This window comes from Giraffa tippelskirchi, chromosome 6 (assembly GCF_054371585.1).
Source record: "Giraffa tippelskirchi isolate mGirTip1 chromosome 6, T2T-mGirTip1v1.2.pri, whole genome shotgun sequence".
Classification (NCBI taxonomy): Eukaryota; Metazoa; Chordata; class Mammalia; order Artiodactyla; family Giraffidae; genus Giraffa; species Giraffa tippelskirchi.
In genome coordinates this window covers 83,408,905-83,426,753 of record NC_137280.1, presented here as the reverse complement: position 1 = coordinate 83,426,753, position 17,849 = coordinate 83,408,905, and the positions used below count along the sequence as shown (strand labels likewise).

General features: G+C 55.5%; 1 protein-coding gene and 1 long non-coding RNA gene across 3 annotated transcripts in view; both read right to left on the bottom strand.

The window, feature by feature from the left end:
* The window catches only part of ELL (elongation factor for RNA polymerase II), a 78,262-nt gene that overhangs the window by 46,740 nt on the left and 13,673 nt on the right, over positions 1-17,849 (bottom strand). The gene's annotated exons all lie outside the window — the stretch shown is intronic.
* Positions 11,484-17,791, bottom strand: LOC145508819 (uncharacterized). Its single transcript, XR_014055612.1, has 4 exons — positions 16,808-17,791; positions 16,241-16,466; positions 13,848-14,189; positions 11,484-11,914 (listed from the first exon to the last, which is right to left on the bottom strand). It is a non-coding gene; the product is annotated as an uncharacterized LOC145508819 (long non-coding RNA).

The window sequence follows — 17,849 nt, the reverse complement described above, 5'->3', positions numbered from 1 at the left end:
TCTGACATGGAGGAGGCTACCTGAAATTGGCACACTGTTAAACTTTGCTTTGACAAACAGCTTCTGAACTGGCTGAGGCTGGCTGTGCTGGACCATAGGGAGGCCCAGGAACCAAACACTGCCCGGAGTTCTGCACCCCCAGAGCGTCTCCACAGTGAGGAACCGAGCGGCTGTCAGAGGCTCAGGCTTCATCCCTACCAGAGCCAAGAATGAATTGTTTCCTTCCAATCCTTGCTTGGACTCCAACAGACCCAGGCGTCAGTCTCTCGGAACAACAGGATCCTCTATCAGCCAGCCAGACAGAACAGACCTTCCTGGAACAACTCTGGACACTGACGAGCTGCTGGAGCCCAAGGAGGGTGGGGCCCGGCTGCCTACCCAGCTGTCATCCCAGCCACTGGCTCAGACCCACCCCTCAAGGGGCTCTCTGCTGCCCCCACCAGGTGGGAAGGATGGCACTCTCAGGGCACTTAGGGGCCAACTGGAAAGAGTCTGCGTGGTGGGTGGCTTTGACCACCCTCCGCCTGCCCTGGAGTTCTGAGAAACGCGCCTGCGGGTCCCTGCTCACCTGGCAGGCTGCCCCTCCATGCACATCAGCTGCCACCTGGCTCTCATCAGGAAAGGGTCAGCCCTGTTCTTGGGTAAGTTGTACCTTGCTGTCCACCAAGGTCCACCAACTGACTGCTCCCCAGAAACATAACTGCCCCTCAGAGTACACTGCTCAGTGAGAAATGCCACCAAACAGCTGGTCCTGCAGAGCTGATGGGGCAGCGACGCTGGTCTCTTCTGGGCTGGGAGCAGTGTGTGTTCTGCCAGGGCCTTGGTGTCCCAGTGGCCCTCAGGGGCCTGACTGTGGGGATCTCTTGTGGACAAGGTCACATGTTTCCCTGACCGGCTCGGAGTGAATGAGGAAACTGGGGCTCAGGAAAGCCAGCAGCTTTGCTCAAGGCCACCAGCTCAGGAAGCGGCAGAGCCCACACTCGAACACAGGACTGCCCCGCCCCCCAAATCAGGAGGTAGCAGGCCCCCTACTACTTTGGGACAGAACTTCTCCCCAGTTCGCCTTTCCTTCAGCATTAATGGAGTGGTCATACTGCCTTGGACACTCCTGTCCCCTCCTCAACTGGCTGACCAGAGTCCTTGCCAGAGGTGGGCACTCACTCCTGTTCCGGCATGTCTGTTTTCATTCCCAGCCTCCTCTGCCCCCAAAGCACAAATGAGCCAGAAGTCTGAAACCATCAGCCACCTTTTTACAGAACATCTTGTCACCTGCCGAAAAACAAGTGACTAATCTTGGCTCAGAGTGACAAGATCAAGCATTGTGTATCTGCCTAGAGCTGAGGTGTCCCAGAAACCAGGAGGGAGCTAGAGTGCTGCTGAGAGAACCGCGGATCCCGTAAGAACAGAGAGCAAATGGAAATGAGGAGTCCTTCCCGGATGCTTACAAGCATCCATCGAATCACACCCCACAGCCCCGGGGGCCCATGGTGACCCCCTTTACAACACTCAAACCCAGCACTGTGAGACCACTCCCCCGATCAAGCCACTGTCCAAGGCATTCCTCCCTGGATCCACCCAGCTGCCTCCTCCACTGAGGCTTCCTCAGAAAGGCTCCGGGGGGGGGCATGCTCACTCAGACCCCTGTCACCAGGGGAGGACTTGACCGACATGCTGGGCTGGTCTCTCCCACGGGAAGCTGAGTCCCAGGAAGAGGATGTCCTACCACTGCTGGCCTCCAGGGCGTGCACCAGGTCACCTGATTTGGGGCTCAGCCACCTGCCGAGCAGAGACGAGCCGGCCCTGACCACATGGCGTGGCAGGAGAGATGCTGCTTCCAGGAGCAGGGAATAAATGCCCCTGCCTAGCTATCTCTCCTAGACGTGATGCGGAAATAATCTCAAACTCGCAGAAAAGCTGCAACAGCACGGAAGAATACCCAAGTACCTTTAAACCCACAAACTCTCTGCCCCTATGCATGCACCCCAAAGCATATAGATTTGGGTGCATCTACTTGCTTTCTCAAACCAGTTCAGAGTGAGCTGCATACACCAGTATGCTTCACACTAAACACGTGGTGCGTTTCTGAGGAGTAAACACGCGACAGTGCCAGCTGCACTATGTTCATTATCGACAGGATACTCTGCACCACTGTCCCCCTTCCATGGTGCCACCTGGCCCAGTGGTGTCCTCCCACCATGTCCGCAAGCCATGCAGCATGGCCAAAAAGGAAACACACACACACACACACACACACACACACACACACACACACACACACACACACACACATCTCTTCTCACTCCTTCACTCCTGTTGGTTTGTTTCTCTGGAGAACCTCGACAGACTCAGGGACTGCCTTTTGCAACGGTCTCAAAGGCACTGTAGTCCTTAATTATCCTGATACTCGGGGGTTCCCAGGTGGCTCAGACAATAAAGAATCTGCCTGTGATGCAGTAGATGCCGGTTCAATCCCTGGATCAGGAAAATCCATGGAGAAGGGAATGGCAACCCACTCAAGTATTCTTGCCTGGAGAATCCCATGGACAGAGGAGCCTGGCGGACTACAATCCACGAGGTCACAAAGAGTCAGACACAACTGAGCAACTAAGCACACATCCTGATACTCAGATTGTCTCGGGCTGGTCCTGGACCCTTGGTGCTGGCTGCTGACCCATTCCCACCCTCTTCTGAGCCCTCTCTAACATCTGAGGACCACAAGGGATCTGACCAGAGCCGTGGGGTCAACCACCTCTCAAAAGAGCCCCACTTCTGAGACTGAAGCTGGGAAGCTTCCTCATTCATCACAGCAGATTACAAATGTCCACGCCGGGAAAAGCTGCTGAGGGCCCTGCATCAGAGGACATGCACAGAACAGGGCTCCCATTTGGGCTGTCCTTAAATTTGGGTGGGAAGAAAAAAACATCTATTTTCCTAGCATTTCCTTCAGCAGTTATGAACAGTATCAACTCTGATATGCTTTATCAAATGAAAGACAGTATGTTGCTGTTTTCCAACGCCACTTTTGCTCACCACCATTTCAAAATTACAGCAATAAAATCCTCTGCTTGATCTCATTATTTAACATGATGACATAATAAACCTGTACTAGGTCATAATTCCTTGTTTTTAAAGTTTTTTTAATTCTTTATTTTTGGCTGCACTGAGTCTTCCTTGCTACACACAGGCTTCTCACTGTGATGGCTTCTCTTGTTGGAGAGAACAGGTTCTAGGGCATGCAGGCTCAGTAGCTGTGGCAAACGGGCTTAGCTGCTGTGGCATGTGGAATCTTCCTGGATCAGGGATCAAACACGTGTCCCCTGTACTGGCAGGCGGATTCCTAATCACCGGACTACTAGGGAAGTCCCTATTACTATTTTTTAAAAATATTTTCTAAACATTCAACTAATTTATTTATTTGGCTGTGCTAGGTCTTAAGTTTCACCATGTGGAATGTATTTCCCTGACTAGGGATCAAACTCAGGCCCCCTGCGCTGGGAGCACACAATCTTAGCTACTGGACCACTAGGGAGGTTCCTCCACCTCTCTAAAACACTATTTACTCCTGGCCTCAGAAAGCTGAGGAGGGGGTGAGGACTCACCAGACAAACCACACAAAGCGCTAACTCAGCCATGGAATGTCAGCACCCCAACCCCACACCAGTGCTGCTGGGGGACTAACTTTCCCACTGCTTCCTGATGCCCACGGGGGTGAGGTGGGGGTGTCTCCATGCAGTAGGAAACACATGGCTGAGTTCTGGAGCATCTGGTTCCAGTTATTTAACATCTCACTAGTACTTCATGAACACAGGTGCGCGAAGGTGCCCCAAGAGGTCACACAACAGAGAGGACATTTAGAAATGAACATCCCTCTCCCAGGGGCCTGTCTGGAGCACACCCACTGAGCAGGCCCCTCTCTACATCCTCGCTCAGGGTGCTCTTCTGCAGGGTCAGGCTGCCTCTCCCAACCCTGTATACTGTGCTCCAAGGAGCAGCTGTCCCTCCTGCCCCATCTCCCCAGACATCCAGGCAGGAAGAGCCCGTGTGCTGTTCTCCGTCAGCCGGGCTGAGATGATGCCAGGAAAGGCCAGAATAAGTCCGTGCTCCCCCGACACCCAGCGATTCCTAAGACTCCCCTCCATCCTCTAAATGAAAAGCAGGGCTCTAAACACCTCACAGAGCATGCTGGACCACACTGTTGCTCCTGATCCGGTACGGTTTCCTTGTTTTTTCCTCCCCTTATTTTTATTTATTTGGCTGTGTCGGGTCTTAGTTGTGGCTCTCTGGCTTATTGTCACATGGCATGCAGGATCTTAGTTCCCCAACCATGGATTAATCCCACGTCCCCTGCACTGGCAGACAGATTCTAAACCACTGGATCACCAAGGAAGTGCAGTGTGGTTTCTAAAGCCAACATGGACAAGCAGAGGTGAGTGCAGGCTGCCTTCATCTTGAGCACCAAGAACAGACCAGGAGGGTAACTGAGAAGGGGCCGATGGGGGGGGGGGGTTGCGTACCAAATACAAACCATTTCTGTAAGCCCAGAGATTTCCATGAGAAATTAAAAAGCAAAGAAGCATGAGACTGTAATCTGCAGCTCAGAGGCCAGGGTGATGAGAAGGGGGTCAGTGGCACCAGAACTGCCCACCAGGCCATGCTGGGAAGCTCCACCCAGCATCTTCTGGAAAACTCTGCACTGTGGCTCTGCAGCGCTTGCCCAGTTCGAGCTGCAGACTGGTAAGCAGTGTAACGACGCTTTTGCCCCGTGAGGCTGCTGACCAGAACAGAGCGAGCTGGGCTCACTGAACGCAAGGCATGGGGCTTCATCTTGGGCAAAAGCAGAGACCATTAAATGGGAGCGAAATGCCCCACTCAAGAGGATGAAATGACAAGAATATGTCATATTTTCCCATCTCTAACCTACCCAGGTGATCCAACAAGCAGGACAGCCACGGCTGGCGAGTCCTGAAGACAAAGGGAAGGGGCCCACCACCACCTGGTCCCTGGGAAACATCGCTCTTTACCCTGCAGCCTGGGGAAGCTGTGCTGGGTCCCTGTCCACTTTTCCCAGCGCTTCGTCTGCTCTGGTCCCAGCACCTAAGTGCCCTCCAGAGGGGACAGTCCCAAAGACCCTCAGAAGGTGATCTGTCCTACAGGGCAGGGCGAAGCCTCTCTCCCCAGCCGGGGAGTCAGAGACAAAATCATTACCAGAAATCTAACCCAGGGCAAGAGGATCCTCAAAGACCCCCCTGAAATCCCCCCAGGTCTTCTACCTTCTAGCCTTGTCCCTCCTCTCTGCTGCCTGGCACTAAAGACCACAGAAGAAAATTTCCAACTCCCTGTCTCTGCCCAGTTCATCCCCCTCCTGCCACCACACACCCACTGTCAGCATTCTGGTGCCGGATCAGGTAACTGCATCTTCCAGCATCATCTGCACCTTCACAGCTGGATCAGCTCTGCGCATGCCAGACTGGAACCCTCTCCCTCCTCCACTTCCTGAGCCGGGAGCACCTGGACACCAGTCACTTCTAGGCAGGTGCGATCTCAGAACCAACTCGCCTAGGATTTAATATGAATAGCTAGAGAAAGCAGCTGAAGCTCTAGAGCAAGGTGGAAGGACACAGGCAGGAGGCGGGGACCCAGCAGCCAGTGAGAGACGCTGCCCTGTCCACTGAGGATCCCTTGGCACAGTTTCAGAGCTGGACGATAGAGTGACACTGCGAGAGGCTGTTCTGACGAGGTGAGAGGTGGTGGTGAGCCAAGACCAGGAGGACGGGAGGCGCGCAGACCTTAATGGAGGCCAGGCCAGGGAAAGGGGGCAGGGAGAGAAGGGCCTGAGCACCCAGAGGGGCAGTGCTTGGACCCTTGTGCACATCCACCATGCTCTGGGCAGCTGGGGCTCGGAGCAGGAGTGGATCAGCAGCAGCAGGGGACTCCAGGTGGGGCAGGCTGGGCTCTGCATGTCCCCATTAGCTCCCCACTGCAGCAGAGGGAGGGAGGCGGGGGCCCTAAACAGAGAGACCAGCCTTAAGGATTCTGAGCCAGGCAGAGCAGAGGGACAGGGGAGTGAAGAGGGGGCCACAGCCCGAGGCTGGGCTGACAGAAGCCAGGTCCCCTGCACAGCCACTTGGAGAGAGTCTGCACTAGCGGAGGGGATGGGTGGACTGGCCCCAAGCACCTCAGCCTGGGCTGTGAGGAAGATTCCACATGGGCCAGTGACCTTCTGACCTGAGCCTGGGCCAGTGGTGCTTGGGAGGCGGGCCAAGGAGCGCAGTCCCCTGCACATTACAGAAGGGGTCTCTCCTGCCCTGATGGTGGGGGTTTGCACACCCCAACAGATGACATCCAGGGCTGGGACAGGTGTGGAGATGTGGCCAAGGGCATCCTCTCCTCAAGGTGACAGTGATGAGTGGAGGATGCCCCTACACTTGGCCCTTCATTTGACGCTCCACCCAATCCCTTCCTACCTCCAGGGCAGGGGCGACTGCTCCCTCCTCACCCAGGGAGAAACTGAGGCTCGGGCCATGCCTTAGCCCCATGACGGGGGAGGGAGGACTCAACCCAGACTGGCCGGGTTCGCCCGCAGGGGACTTGCAGCATCACCAAGCCAAACATCAGCTCGTGACAGCCTCGAGCTGTAGAAGCCACACCTGAGTGCATGGTGCGCCGGAGGGAGGAGAGGCCCACGTGCGCCCAGGGCGGAGCAGACCCCACCTCGCCCGGATGCCTCCTCTGCCCACAGGAGGACCTCGAGCGTGGACACTGGCTGAGATTCCAAATGAAGCAGGAGACTCCCGCTGCATTCTGCGATCTTGGAGACCTTGGAGCCAGAGCCACTGCCAGACTTGGGAAGCAGCAGGGCCTCCGGAGGGGTGACCCAGGCAGGGAGTGACCCTCCATACCTCGCTCAGCTGCTCGCTGGGCCAGACCTGAGAGACCCAGCCCCACGCCACACTTGTGGGTGACAGAGCCCATCTTCCTGGGCTTGAACATAAATAAAACCAGATCAGGTGTGAGAAATAACTTTTTTTCAAGTTACTAGAAGGTTAGTCTGTCTAAGAGACACAGTGAGGCCAGCCTCAGTGACGGGAGGAGTGCAGTGGGCTCTCGTTGTGGCCAGAACACCAAGCCTTCTGAGTGAGCAAACATCATGAAACACCTTGAAGGAAAGCTCAAGCCGCCCGCCTTCCTACTCACCAAGCCCAGGTCGACAAAAACCATTTTATCTCAGGCCTGAAATTAGACTTGGGCGCAGCTTACCATCTGCGCCATCACAGAAGCAGAATCTGGCGAGACTCCCAGGCCAGCTGCCTCGGCGGAAGCGGACCAGAAGGTCTATTTAGGAAAGGAAGACGGAACCATCCTGCTGGAGCTGACAGTTGTGTGCGGCGGCAGTGACTGCACAGCACAATCCAAACCCTTTCTGAACTTCTAAGCTAGGAACCCAGAATCGAGCAGGGTAAGAAGTCAGGTTAACTTGGGGGCCCTCGGCTGGTCTGGCCTCACATCACCAACACGCTGCTCCGGGGTCCAGGCTAAGGAGAACATGAAACTCACAGCCTGATGGCAGGCAGGACAAGGCAAAAGGTGCTAACCCCCACCTCACCCGAGGCCCAGGGTCCCCTCCTCCACACCACTCCAAGCCATTCAAACCCAAGTCAGAGCTGGGGTGGAGGAGGGGCTGGGTGCTGCCTGAAAGCTGAGGCAGCATCTGGAGGGACCCTAATAGGAGATCAGAGCAGTCTACTGGCCCAGCTTCCACACCAATCAACCGGTCCCCGCAGAGCTGGAACCAAAGGCTCCAGAACAAGAATGATACACTGGGGCTCTCAACAGCTGCTGTGAATCAAAAACAAAACTTCAGTCTCGGGGCCCAGACCGAAGATCAGAAAACCCGCTTCCACTTCAAGATCTGCCATTTAGAAGCTGTGTGACCTAAGTAAGACACTTAACCTCTCTGACTTGGTCACACGGCGCTGGCAATAACTCAGCAGCTGCTTGAAAGTGCGTACAGAACAACAGCACAAACTGGCTCTGCCACACGTGAGCTCCAGCTCCTCCTCTCAGTTTTTGAATGCTGTTAAATAAACCACTGCAACACTCTTTAAAACAACAACAACCTGGACATCAGGAAGAAGGCAAGCAGAAGAGGCCTCCAAGAATGTTCAGGGTGAGGGAGCCCATCCTCTAACCAGCCGTGTGGCCTTGGGAGACAGACTTCATGCCTGAGCTAGTCAGTTTTCTCAACTGCAAAATGGGGATGACCTTGTTCATGCCTTTCAAGGCAGCAAGGGCACTGCAGGGGTAGCCTGGGTCATATGATCTCACTGAGTCTGCTCTCCCATCAGGGAAATGACTGGCCGCAGGGGAAGAGGGCTGGGAGAAAGGGCACTTAAGGGCCCTAGGCACACTGGGAGGCCCCACCAGGGACAGCTGACAAGACAGACTCAGACAAAGAGAGCACCCTGCCCCCAAACCAAAAGAATCATCAGAGCCACAGAACCTTTCCCAAAACTGTATTGATGACCTCAAATAATACTCAACAAAGTGATGACGAGTCAATAAGTGCTCATTCAGGGAGTTCCTTGGTGGTCCAGGGGATTCCCTGGTGGCTCAGAGGGTAAAGCATCTGCCTGCAATGCAGGAGACCCAGGTTCGATCCCTGGGTCAAGAAGATCCCCTGGAGAAGAAAATGGCAACCCACTCCGGTACTCTTGCCTGGAAAATCCCATGGACGGAGAAGCCTGGTGGGCTACTGTCCATGTGATCGCAAAGAGTCGGACATGACTGAGCGACTTCACTCTTGCTCTCTCTCTTGCTGGTCCAGTGATTAAGAATTCCAATACACGCAGGTGGAGCAGGGGCCGGGGGTGGTGGTGTGCCCGGCAGAGGTTCAATCCCTGGTCAGGACACTGAGATCCCACATGTCACGGCCAAAAAATTTAAAGAAAGAAAGAAAAACAAGTGCTCATGTAAGTAACACATGACCACTAGCCACACTGCTGTCTCCTGTCTCCACATCTATCATGCACATGGTGGGCAATTCCACAAGGACCACAGTGCATGTTCAGCATTTGACTGAATCCCCTCGGAAGGTGCTCATCAAGCACTCACCACGCAGACATGTGACATGGATTCCTTTAACAGCCCCCTCATCAACCCTCTGGTCATGACACTTGAAATCCTGCAGGCCAAATCCAGCACTCTCCAAGCAAGACCTGTCAGCGGATTCCTCCTCAAGGAATCAACTCTGACAAAGGTAGAAATAAGAATCACCCTTGCAGGACCAAATGGTGGGGAAACTGTGGCTTCCTGCAGGGAAGCAGTGATGTGCCGGGGCTGACGGATAGTGGCTCCTCATGCCAGTCAAGGCTGGCACGGCACCAGGGCCTGGACTGCTCAGGGAGCCCTCACCATGCCCCCGGGACAGGCAGCACACCTCCCTCGGCCTGGCACAGTCCCCCTAGCTGACCACTGCTGCCTCCTGAGGTTGGCACGTGCTCGAACACTCTACATACATGGACTAACTTTGGGAACCAGTGGGAGTCATACAGAATGTAGTATTTTCCAATCCACAATCATGTTTTTTCCACTAATATGTCACGGAGGTAAATGGAAGCAAATCCAAGACCCTGAAAACTAGCCTAACAACACAGTTTAAGTGCTTCAGTCATCAGCCAGCTGGGTCCACGGTCACACTTAAGAAAGTGACAAATGGCCAGCTGGTTTCCAACTTCACACATCTGACTCGCCAGAGAAAAACCTATGAGTAAGCATTGCTCACAGGGATAGCCAGGCCAAAACTCAAAGCAGGTGAGGTGATCTCGTTCCGTCAAGAATGTGATGGGTCACTCCTGGGAGAAGGAATGGCCACGCTGCAGTGCCATCCTGGTGAGCAGACAGCACTCAGGCAGCATCCTGTGAGAGAGGTGCCGAGGCCAGTCTGCACTGGAGTGAGCCCCGTTAAAAGACACACACCCCCCACCAAGAAAAGGTGATGAATACGGTACAGAGAGAAGAAGACAGTGCAAGTGGCTAAAACACAGGAGAAGTCACCAAGAAAACAAAAATGAGAGATTTTTTTTTTGCGCAGCACTGCTATAAAATTAGGAAGAATAAGACAACCTGGTGTGCAAAAGGACGTGGGAAACATCCTGGGACACACTCAGAGGTGGTGTGAAAAGTCAGTTGTTGCTGGACTTCCTTGTGACGCAGTGGATAAGAATCTGCCTGCCAATGCAGGGGACACGGGTTCCATCCCTGGTCCAGGAAGATTCCACATGCCTCGCAGCAACTAAGCCCATGTACCACAACTTCTGAGCCCGAGCTCTAAAGCTGGAGAGCCACAACTACTGAGCCTGCATGATGCAACCACTGAAGCCCGCGTGCCCTCAATGAAGAGCAGCCCCTGCTCGCCCCAACTAGAGAAAGCCCACGCAAAACAGTGAAGACTAGGCACAGCCAAACACAAATAATTAATATAAAATAAATTAATTAAAAAAAATTTTAAAGGCAAGTCAGCTGTTGTTGGCAGAAGGCGATGGCACCCCACTCCAGTGTTCTTGCCTGGAAAACCCCATGGACGGAGGAGCCTGGTAGGCTGCAGTCGATGGGGTCTCGGAGAGTCGGACACGATTGAGAGACTTCACTTTCACTTTTCACTTTCATGCATTGGAGAAGGAAATGGCAACCCACTCCAGTGTTCTTGCCTGCAGAATCCCGGGGACGGGAGAGCCTGGTGGACTGCCGTCTATGGGGTCGCACAGAGTAGGACACGACTGAACCGACTTAGCAGCAGCAGCAGCAGCAGCAGCTGTTGTTGGGGGAGGGGAGGGGTGGTGGGGAACAAGGTACAACCCACAGGCTGGCGGAGCCCCCTTTGGCCCTCCCTCGAGTCTGTGTCAGGCTGGCCAAACGTCTTGGGCACATGCCAGTTGCTCAGCTGGAGTCCTGGGGTGGGACCCGAGGGGCCTTGGCATTCAGCAGGGTGTGCTCTGGGGCAGTGAGGTACTGCCCACTGGTCTATCTGACACACCTAGCTGATGTCGAAGAGCTGGCTGCACCGTTTAAGAGCAAAACAAAGCTGGAAACCACTGATCCATGAAGGGAAAGGGAAGTCGCTCAGTCGTGTCCGACTCTTTGCGACCCCGTGGACTGTAGCCTACCAGGCTCCTCCGTCCATGGGATTCTCCAGGCAAGAATACTGGAGTGGTTTGCCATTTCCTTCTCCAGGGGATCTTCCCGACCCAGGGATCGAACCCAGGTCTCCCGCATTGGAGGCAGACGCTTTAACCTCTGAGCCACCAGGGAAGTCCGATCCATGAAGGGAAGGCCCAATCAAATTCACAGGCTCACGGCAAAGGCCTGGTGGGCGCCAAGCCTGCTCATACACTCTGTCCCTGGGAAGCATCCTGGGCTCCAAGAGGGTACTTCCCGGTGGGCAAGGAGGAGGAGAGTCAGCAAGGGCACTGACACCAGAGAGACTGTTTTTTTGGCACGTGGCACAGGCTTGTGGGATTTTAATTCCTTGATCAGGGATCAAACTCACACCCCCAGCAGTGAGTGCTCAGAGTCCTAATCGTGGAACCACCAGGGAATTCCCCAGGAGATTTTCAAAGAGAGGCCTTGGGCAGCCGAGGAAAGAACGCTGGGGCCTCAGCAATGGGACCCCAGGGGCCCTGTGAATCACACACGGCGGCCTGCAAGCATCCCCGCAGCCATAAGCGGCACCACCGCCTGCTGGGCCGACACAAGGGGTTTGTTAGCAGGTGGCAGACACTCTACATTAGGCCACCAAATGTCCCAGAGCTCTGTAGGAGAGCAAGGACCCCATCACTGTGGCTGGATATCCCGTTAAGGATCCACACACCCAGTCCAATGGCCAGTGACGAATGGAGGCTCCAGGAGAGCAGCAGATCTGGAAAAGAGACAAGGCGACCCTGGGGTGACGGGCCCTGAGAACACAAGGCAGGCCCCGTGTCTGTGAGTGCCGAGAGGCTTCCGGGAGCCGTGACCACAGCGCTATCTATGCTGACAGAGCGCTTTCCATGAGTCGTGCTGTGACAGGAGGGAGTCAGAAGGGAACAGAGGGCATCCCAGGTGTAGGGGCAAGGGGCACAGACCCCTGGGGAGGGGTGCAGGCTTGCACCTACTGCTCCAGGTGGAGGCCCTCGTAAGCAGTGAGCCTCGCACCATGGCATGCTGGTGGCAACAGTGCTGCAGGCTGCTGGGCAGCTGGAACCAGAGTGAGCTCGTCTCAGTCAACCCTGCGAACGGGGACCCCCCCACACACCACGGAAAACCCTGCCATCGGCCAAATCAGGAGCAAACCTGTAGAGTCTCATCAAGGACATGTCAGGACCCAAAACAGCGGCTTTTGGGGTTTCCCAAAACCCTATCCCGTGAAGGAAGACAAACAGCAGTGACACTAACTGCCACACCCCACATCTCCAGGACAGAGAAGCAGAAATGCGGGGCATGCGGCACAGTCAAGCTCCACGAGGAAACTCCACGACCTTCCTCTTCTGCTTTTGAGCCAACGGAGGGAAGAGGTTCTGGGCCCATAAATGCAGAACCCAAAAGCCCCTGTAGGGGAAAGGACTCAGCAGCCTGGCGAGGTTTGCGACACCCAGGAAGGAGCCTGGTCACTGGGAACGATACAGGGCTCCAAGCAGACACCCCACGGCTGCCATCTGAGGTGCCTCTACCACAGGCAGGCTGAAGGGCCTGGAGCACTCTGGCAGTGGGAGGATACTGCCTGGGACTCCATGAGGCCAGAATCTCACCAACAGCCACGAGCTCCTGGGCAGAGCTGGCCCCAACCCCCAGGGCACGGGCCACCCAACAGGACTCCCCGGCTCCCACCAGGGTGGCCCAGCACCTGCTTTATAAAGTGACGCTTTAAAGCTGGTTTGAGGGACTTCCCTGGCCGTCCAATGCAGCTAAGTGCTGCAATTAAAGATCCTACATGCCTCAACAAAAAACGAAGATCCTGCGGGGCTGCAACCAAGACCAGCGCAAGCAAATAAATGAATACATAAAAATAAATACTGGGCTTCCCTGGTGGCTCAGAATCTGATCCCAGATCCGGGAAGATCCCACATGCTGCAGAGCAACTAAGCCTGTGAGCCACAATTATTGAGCCTGTGTTCTGGAGACCAGAAGCCTCAACTACTGAAGCCCAAGTGCCCTAGAGCCCAAGCTCTGTAACAAGAGACTACCGTAATGAGAGGCCCCACTGCAGTTAGAGAGCAGCCCTCGCTCATCAAAACTACAGAAAAACTTGCACAGTAACGAAGACCCAGCACACACAAAAACAAAAATATAAAAATAAAAAAATAGAGACTTCCCTGGTGGTCCAGTAACTAAGACTCTGCTCCCAATGCAGGGGGCCCAGGTCTTGGTCAAGGAACAAGACCTCGCACGCCACAACTAACAGATCCCGCACGCCACCACGAACAAATAATTTTTTAAAAAATAAATAAATATTTAAAATAAGTAATAATAAAGCTGATTTTACTTGGTAAAAGGGAAGCCAGCTGAAAAAGAAAACGTGTTAAGCTCAGCATCACAGGCCGGGCCCAGGCCCGCCAACGGGGCAAGTGCTGCAAGCAGTGGTCTCAGAGCTCTCCAGGCACCGCACCCCAGCCCCGCACTGCTACCCCAGGCAACCCCAGTGGGAACTCTGCCTCCACCTCCCCACCTTGGGGGGCGAGCTGGGATAAAGCCAGTGAGGAGGAGGGGGCGGGGCTTTTATTTCTGGAAAAGGAATCTGGCAGAGCTGGAGGACAGGGAAGGGAGGGGAGGGGAAGGGAGGGAATCAGACGTGGCAACTGAGGAGAGCCCCCCACCTGGAAGACTCCCGGCCTCCAGGGAAGGGCTCTCCCTGCGGAGGGAGCGGAGCTGACAGCATCCTGGATCCGGGGCAGGATGCTGGCACCTGGAACGACAGAACAGACTGTGCCCAGCGAGCCGGCCATGGGACCACACAGGACCCGCGCCCCTCCTCGACCAGGCCCCATGGCGAGTGCACAGAACACGGTTCACCCTGCTGCTCCAGCGTGTCAGTGCGGTCCCAGACGTCACGACAGGAGCACATACAGCTCAGAGGACACGCTGAGTGCTGGGGGCATGTGGAGAAGCAGGCCTCTGAACACAGACTGCAAGGGCAGGAGGGAGAAGCCCAGGAAGACCTAGAGGAATCACAGACTTAGCTGCCTGGGGGAAAAATCAGGGGAAAAGATAGGGGGTTTGGGATGGACATGCACACACCGCTGTATCTAAAATGGATAACCAACAAGGTCCTACTGTGTGAGCACAGGGAACTCTGCTCAATGTTATGTGGCAGCCTGGATGGGAGGGGAGTTAGGGGGAGAATGGATACATGTATATGTTTGGCTGAGTTCTTTGCTGTCCACCTGAAACTATGGCAACATTGTTAATCAGACCCAGAGGAAAAGGGTTTGAGGCACACGCACACAGGCCATCTCCTGAAGCCTCTGTCTTGCAGTGGTGTGTGCTGGCCACCCTCCCCAACACTCTGGCCTCACCCTGATCTTGGCTCTCCTGGAAGAGGACGGGCTTCCCATCAGCACAGCCTCCTGGAGTGGAGGCTCTTCCTCACCACCTGCTCTGGCCCCAGGAACTCCAGTTTTCCAACAGGTCCCAGCAAACACTCCTTCTCCAGCAAGCCCTCCTGACCTGCGGTGGGATCTGAGCCCACAGGACTATCGCTCTTCACTCAGAACCCACGCTGCCTGGCACTGGGCCAGGCACTCCCAAACTGGGGATGCCACTCCTGGGGCCTGGCTGAAGCCCGCCCAAGGTGAAGAACAGGTGCCCTGGGCCAGATGCCTGGGGCTGACCAGGACCCCCCATGTCCATATGCCACGGGTTTATTCCTTGCAGTCAGAGTCTCCCCTGGGTCTCGGAGTCTGGGGAGGGCTTGTCAGGTGGCTGTCGTGTGCCGAGGACACATACACACACTGCTTCATCTCGGGCCCTGGAACATGGGTGCTCAGCCACTGTGCAGACTAGCCGGGGCAGTGCTGGCGGCCACGGAGAAGCAGGAGGCCAGCCACCCTGCTGAGGGATCTGCCCGCACGGGCTGGCTGATGCCACTCTTGTTCTGTTTTTTCAACGCAGGCTCGTGACTCTCTGAGTTACCAAAGGTTCAGAGCTCATCCTGAGTGACAATGATGACACGGGGATCGCTGTTCTAAATTTCCCCTAAATTTTCCGCAGACTTCAGGATTCCTCCTGGACGCCTACATGAAACTGCGGTGCACATCTGATTTCTGTCACATTCATCTATGACTGGGCCGGAAAGGGAAGCAACTTGAGGCTCCAGAACCCACAATCCTAGCATCCGGTTTTCAGAGGAGCAGCAACACTCTTCCCTCCAGAATTGGCCAGCTTGCCAGGCCTACAACCAGCTCAGTACCCCTGACAGGTTATGGGCTAATAGGTAACAACAAAAAATACGAGGCCCAATTTTAAACAGTTCCCCCGGCTACATCCTGCCTAAGGCCTTGATTCACAAAGCCCTGTGCGTTGAGCTAAGTCCCCACTCCCCACCCCTAATGCTCCAAGTGCTGTCATGGGAAATGCTACTTACACTGCCTGCTCTGCAAAGCCCTGTACAGCCACCACCAAGTCCTGCCACCCACCGGTCCAGTCGACAGGCTCCAGGGTCCCACAAAGACCCTGTAACCTTGAGCAGCAGAGGAGTCAGCTGGTCTGAGGTCTACAATGCTGGCACCCAGGAGACTCGGCCTGGAGCTCCAACAGAGAAGCAAATGCCTCCCTTTCAGAGACACCTCAGGCCTTGACTTCTTCTGCAGATAGCAAGGGATGTGGCCTGGAAGGAAGGGACAGACCCCCACAACACGACCTCCATCTCACAGGGGGCTGAGCTGAGGTCCAGAGCTCAGTCAGCCCCCTCTTGCCAGTCGGGCTCGGGCGCTGCAGCCTACAGTCGGGCTCCTACCCTGGCCCTCACTGACCAGGGACAGAGCTCAGACGCCCAGAACCTCTGCACCTAGGCCTGCGAGGTGCCCACCAGAACGTATGGCCAGAGGCCACCAACCCAGGTCGGCAGGCTGGCTCAAAAGCAGCCCAGCTCAGCCAGTGTGAGGCATCCTGCTGCCTGCCCCAGCCCGGGGCTGTGTGCCCTCCAGGAACCTGCTTCAACACTTCTGAGTTAGCCCACCCCCCTGAGCTATGTAATTACAGAGACACTCACCCTGGGTGCTCGTTCTTGAATGGCTGAGCCCTGGGAACAACAGCACCAGGAGCTCCAAGAAGGAGGTATGGAGGCAAACACCAAGTCCACTCAGACCAGCCGCTCTCCTGGGCTGAGCTGGGCCCTGCAGATCACATACTTGGCAATTCCTGTCACACAGTGTCCGGGCCTCTGAATTCTCACATGAGAGACCAAAACCAGGAGGAGTAGAAGCAGGTGGCAGGAGCTGTGTGAAGGTCCCAGAATGAGGTACAATGAGAGGCCTGGCTCTGGAGCACAGACTCTGCAGGATCACCTTCAACCCCTGGGGGAAAAGGGGTCCAGAGCCTTGTGCCTTTGCATCCCTGCCTCAGCCCACCTTCTGCAGACAACCCGTGAGCCTCACCCTGTGCACTTCCGCACACACTGGGAGACTCCACTCTTGGCCCCACTCTCATGGCCCAGCTCACCTGGCGGAGGGGCAGGAGGTCAGTTATTAACCTCACCCACTCAATGACAAGAAGGAGACCACCCCACAGAGACATCAGATGGCAGGGCTAAGACCAGGGAGGGTCAGGGGCCACATACCATTAATCCTACACTCGAACCCAAACACCACCTCAGAATCCTTCTTAACACAGCTCCACTTCCTGTCAGGAGAAGCTGGCCCAGATCACCAGATCTCTACATACACAGCCCTGGACTGGCAGGACCCTGTGCACACGAAAAGGAGCGAGTATGGGCCTGGTGCCCTCCCCTGGGCAGGCTGGAGACAAGGTGGACACAGGCCGCCAAGGTTGGCTGTCCTCGTCCCGCTTGCCAGATCTACTGTGAGCTGAGCATATTTTGCTGGAACGAGCAGACATCTGTGAGCGTCCAATACCAAAAATAGAACAACCAGGGGAGGAAGGAACACATCCTTCTAGCTGGGGCCTGCCCCCGCCTCAGACATCTCTCCGCCGTCTCTCCACCCTGGGGTGTTCCTCGTATCATCCCCCCTTGGACCGCCCCCTCCCCTCAAACTCCCCCCACACCATCCTTGCACGTCCTGCAGCAGCTCAACGGTCCCATCCAATTCTGAAAAGGAAGAAGTGACACTATCAGATAATAGCAAAATCATGCCTTTTCTGTGAACAGAACCCAGAAACCACAGCCCCTTGGCAGAGGCCTGCCCAAGAAGGCCTTCTCCGGGATCTAGTTCAGAATCACCTACAGATGGCGCCCATAAGAATCTAACTACAGGTGGCACTGGCCCAGAACTGAGAGAGCTCCAAAGGTTCACCAAAACCACAAGCCCGGCCCCGCCTGTGAGCGCTCTCTCCTGGAAAGCAGGAGACGCTGCTGCCCGCCGTCTCTACATCGGAAACCCATCTGAAACCGCCGTTAACCTGACTGTTGCTCAGGCCGTGCAACACACGTTCGAAAACACTGTGTGAGCAACTGACCCCTTCCTGGACACCAGCCCCGCCGCACACCCATGCAGCTGAGGCAGAGGGTAGGGGGGCTTCTGCCAAAGCCTGACTCGAATCAGAGGCAGACCCCTGCCCTCCCAGCTCTCCCAGGGACTCGCACACAGCTGTTCCCACCCAGGCTGCGCAACTATGTTTTCCCAAGTTCACCAGAAGGTCAC